Source organism: Myxine glutinosa, chromosome 5 (genome assembly GCF_964187855.1).
Source record: "Myxine glutinosa chromosome 5, kmMyxGlut1.1, whole genome shotgun sequence".
NCBI classification, from domain to species: domain Eukaryota; kingdom Metazoa; phylum Chordata; class Myxini; order Myxiniformes; family Myxinidae; genus Myxine; species Myxine glutinosa.
In genome coordinates, this window is record NC_136265.1 from 165961090 (window position 1) to 165964723 (window position 3634).

Consider the following 3634-nt stretch of genomic DNA (forward strand, 5'->3'; position numbering starts at 1 on the left):
AAATATTAATATTAAACATTTATTAAAGCGTTTTTACTTTTAACGCTGCTCCAATTTACCAGAATCACCGTACACCTCACACTTTAATAATAAACTTTCATATTATACGTCAGTGAGGTTAGTCCATAAATTATATGACACAACAGGCATATCACACAGAACAGCGGTATGGTTATACACCGCTCGCTTAGTCATCTGACAAAACAGCCATAAGGCTATACACCGCTCACTAACTGAGCGGACAGAACAGAGATAAGGGCATACACCGTTCGTTTACTAATCTGACAGAACAGCGATATGGTTATACACCGCTCGCTTACTAATTTAATTGTGACATTTTCGGGATATAAAATCCGACCTAAAATTATCAGTTTTTTTTTTGTTTTTTTTTACTTCACCATTATTGACACATTCCGATTATTCTGCGATACCTTCGGGTACAATACTATCTAAAACGAATTAAACCGGATAACGGGGACTCAAGAAGCCTCTCGTATCCACCTGGTTATGTCATATGGGATAGAACTATTATTAAGGAGAACGCAGTTGTGACATACATATGTACCCAGGCGGTCGAATCCATGTGACTTGCTTGATTGAAAGCGCTCAAGCAAGCATTGCAACGGAACGGAGCGCTCGGCACCGCCTAAAAATTCCAATCTCCACCAAATTTTGCATACGACGGGTCGTCCCCAGGGTCAGGTCATCACGGCCCATGGGCACAACCCCCACCCCCTGTAGTAGTAACAAAGTATGAAATGCCGTGGCATGCCTATGGACATTCCATTGGTTGCAGTATCGTATTGAATCCGACTGCGGTGATCACTTTTGCCAACATGACGAAGCACCTCTGTCAATCATACTCTGCCCTCTCCCTCAGGTGTCTGCAGGACGCACGTGGTACACTCCACCAGCGACGCCCTCGTCGTGAATTTGCCGAAATCCAGATCCACTCGTTTTGGCCCCATCTCCCAATGGTGAAGCATCACTTAAAAAATGACAAACATAACAAACAAACAAATGAAACTAGCCGGATCCGGATCTTCTTCAAAATTTATCTATTTGTCCTTGTCACACAAACAACCTCTCCACCAAGTTTCGTCCAAATCATTCCATAACTTTTTGAGATATCCTGCTATTTGTTGGTTTTAGCCCCATCTCTCAATGGTAAAATTTAAAAATCGTAAAATTAAATAACTCTCATATCCTAATCCATACTCAGATCTTCACCAAAGTCGAATCGATTCTTCCTTGTCAGACACCCAACCTCTCCACCAAATTTCGTCCAAATCCGTTCACAACTTTTTGAGATATCCTGCTATGTATAGTTTTTGGCCCCATCTCCTAATGGTGAAGAATCACATAAAAAATTCTACGAGCCGGATCCGAATCCGGATCTTCACCAAAATCTAATCATTTCGTCCCGCTCACATACGCTACATCCCTGTCAAATTTCACCTTTCTTGAAGACATTCAGGTAACGCAGAATGGAACTTAAAAATGATAAGGAAAGCAACCAAAAATGAATGAACAAAATACAAAGATACTTTACGCTTTAGTTTGATACTTTAAGCAGCACGCAAGCCTCAGTGTTCAGATGTTAACAGGCTTCGGGAGGGACAAAGAACTGACTTCATTCGGCAAAATATCTGTTCAAAGAGGTAGGCAGATCCAACTGCCGAGAGCAGCGAAAATCCACTTTCTTCAAACAGTCAAATGGCACAAGCAAGGACTTCCGACAGGTCAGGATAGAGATCCCCGTGATCTTTCTTGGTAGCCTCAGGTGTGTGCCGCAGATCCCTCAACTTTGAGGCCCACACATTTTGGCCCGCCTCAACTTTGAGGTCTCAATGAGCTGCAATTTGAAATCCTCAACACCCGTCCACTGAAACACTGTCAAATCCACGTCGCTGGTATCAAAGTTGTCTGGTTTAATCAGAAAGGAAAACATCAGGCCAAATCTGACTGAAAATTCTGATGCGATTTCTTGCGTGGACATTACAATGTCAGCAACAGTGACGGTGCGTCTTTTAGACGTTGGAAATAGCGGATAGTCGAGGGGTTTTTTGTTTTTGTATACAAGATCGAGGCTCGTGTAAGAGCTAACATCAATCAAAAAAAACAAGAAAAAACAAACGGACACACAAATCATACAATAAAGGGAGCAGGAGACAAGATGGGGAGAGAGAGGGAAGCACACAAGTACAACATTTCAGAGCAAGGACATCGGGAGATCTGTGGGAGGGGGAGGGCTTGGGGGGAGGGATGAGGCATGGGAGGGCGGGGGGGGGGGGGGAGTGGTGGGAGAAGTATAAAATACATGGACTCTGCAAGGACTTCCAGGAAAGAAGTCGTTATTTCAGTAAAAGTGGATCTGGGATGAATTAACAGGGGTAGAAAAGATCAAGGTTTTGGATGGGGGAAGATAGGAGATGGTGGTGAACAGCTGTTTTAAAGACCTGGATGGAGGAGAGGGATTGAAGAGAGTGAGGAAGTTTGTTCCAGAGGTGGGACAAAAGAGGAATGAAGGAGTGAAGGTGAGCAGAGAGTCTTGATTTTGGCAGTTTAACCAGAAGAGGGTTGCTGGCAGATCTTGTGCATCCTGCAGGCATATTTGGGGTACAGAGCACAGACAGAGCAGGGGAGCAAGGCCGGAGAGGAGTCGGTAGAAGACAGGAAGTCCACCAACCTGCCAACGGTGAGCGAGTGAAAGGCCCTCAGAATCAGTTTCATCGCGGCAGATTCCAATGATCCTGAATGCTTTGGTTTCAACAGCGTGAAGATGAGGTAGGTGTGAGGCAGGAGCACCAGCCCAGAGGGGAGAGCAGTATTCCATTGAGCTGCGGATGAAAGCCTTGTATGTGGTGAGGAGCTCAGGTGTGCCGAGGAAGGACTTCACACGACGGAGGATGCCCAGTCGGCGACTGGCTTTGGAGGCCAGCTTGGAAATGTGGTTTTCCCAAGAAAGATCATGGCAGATAGTGAGACCCAAAAGCTTGAGCGACAGAACTTATTCGAAAGGATTGTTGAGAAAGTAGATGGGAGGGTTGACCAGTCGATCTTTTCGGAGAGACATAGTAAGAGAGTGAGATTTGTCAGGATTGAAAGACATGTTCCACTTGTTTGACCAGTTTGTGATTTTGTCCAGGTATGCAGAGAGTGAGGAGGCTGCAGACTGCTGATCTGAGGGATGAGGAATGGAACGATAATGGTCCGCAAGCCATGTGCAGAGGTTTCCATGGATACCATGAGGAGAGTTTGGTGAGCATGGCGGGGTGCCAGACCGTATCGAAGGCACGTGATATGTCAAGGAACTTCCCTCTGCGGCTTGATTTTTACTGACAGACGTTAGTGAAGGCACTGCTTTGCTTTCCGTATCTCGCTATGGCCCGTTTGATTAACTCAGCCTCATCTATAAAATGTTTCTCATGTTTTGTCTGAAAATGTCGTTGGATACTTGATGTGAATACAAGCAGTGCAGTCTTCATGTTGAAGAAATCCGTATTCGTTTCTCCAAGAGGACTGAAATGAGCAAACGTCTAACTTTTCTTTAAGAACCGCCATTTTGTTCAAATATAAAAACGTCATCAGTGGCATTTATCACCAGATTTCCTAGGAATCAAGCCTGGCTGGT